The sequence below is a fragment of the Bison bison genome, unplaced genomic scaffold, assembly GCF_000754665.1.
Source record: "Bison bison bison isolate TAMUID 2011002044 unplaced genomic scaffold, Bison_UMD1.0 scf7180017860897, whole genome shotgun sequence".
In the NCBI taxonomy this organism is placed as follows: domain Eukaryota; kingdom Metazoa; phylum Chordata; class Mammalia; order Artiodactyla; family Bovidae; genus Bison; species Bison bison.
The window spans coordinates 20,743-22,177 of record NW_011491469.1 but is presented as its reverse complement, the minus strand read 5'-3'; positions in this window follow the sequence as shown (position 1 = coordinate 22,177).

Here is a 1,435-nt window from a genome sequence, read left to right as displayed (position 1 = left end):
AACTTAGAAGCTGTTTCCCTGGAGATGCTAGGTAAGCTGGGTGTGCTTCAGTCTTCTTGAAGCATAGTGCTTAACCCTTTGGTAACTTTGCTTAACACCTGTAACCATTCCCAAAGGTGCAGCTGAAGTGACAGTGAAGAAAATAAGCCGAAACTATAATTTTGTACTTTGAGAAGGTCCCTTTCCCCTTTTCCCCTTTTCATTTTTTCTTCTTTTATCTGCTCCTCAGAGAAACTCCTAGGGAAGCTGCTAAGTAGCACCTGAATTTTAAAGATAAACTGTAGACAAACAATCCAAAGACAGTTTCTAAGAAAAATGGCCCCGGATAGCAAGCAGCCCTGGTATTAACTTTTTGTCATCCTCAAGGTTGGTAGAACTTCTAGAAGAGCTCTTTAGTCTTTCCCATTCTACTTTATCCCTCTATTTCTTTGTATTGTTCATTTAAGAAGACCTTCTTATCTCTCCTTGCTCTTCTCTAGAACTATACATTCAATTGGATATATCTTTCCCTTTATCCCTTGACATTTGCTTCTTTTCTTCTCAGAGCTATTTGCAAGGCCCCCTCAGACAACCACTTTGCCTTCTTGCATTTCTTTTTCTTTGGCATGGTTTTGGTCACTGCTTCCTGTACAGTGTTACCAACCTCCATCCATAGTTCTTCAGGCACTTGGTCTACCAGATCTAATCCCTTGAATCTATTCCTCACCTCCACAATCATATGAGATTTGATCTATAGCATACCTGAATAGCCTAGTGGTTTTCCCCATTTTATTCCATTTAAGGCTGAATTTTGCAACAAGGGGCTCATGATCTAAGCCACAGTCAGCTCCAGGTCTTGTTTTTGCTGACTGTTTACAGCTTCTTCATCTTCAGCTGCAAAGAATAGACGCAATCTGATTTTGGTGTTGACCATCTGGTGATGTCCGTGTATACAGTTGTCTCTTGTGTTGTTTGAAGAGGATGTTTGCTATGACTAATGTGTTCTCTTGACAAAACTCTGTTAGCCTTTTCCCTGTTTCATTTTGTACTCCTAGGCCAAACTTGCTTGTTATTCCAGGTATCACTTGACTTCCTACTCTTGCATTTCAATCCTTTATGATGAAAAGGGACATCTGTTTTTGGTGTTTAGTCTAGAAGGTATTGTAGGTCTTCATAGATCCGGTCAACTTCAGCTTCTTCAGCATTAGTAGTTGGAGCATAGACTTGGATAAATGTGTTGTTGAATGATTTGCCTTGGAAACATGTCCAGATCATTCTGTTGTTTTTGAGACTGCAACCAAGTACTGAATTTCAAACTCTTTTGTTGACTATGAGGGCTACTGCATTTCTTCTCAGGGATTCTTGGCCACAGTAGTAGATATAATGGTCATCTGAATTAAATTCAACCATGCCCTTCCATTTTAGTTCACTGATTCCTAAAATGGAAGGGCATGGT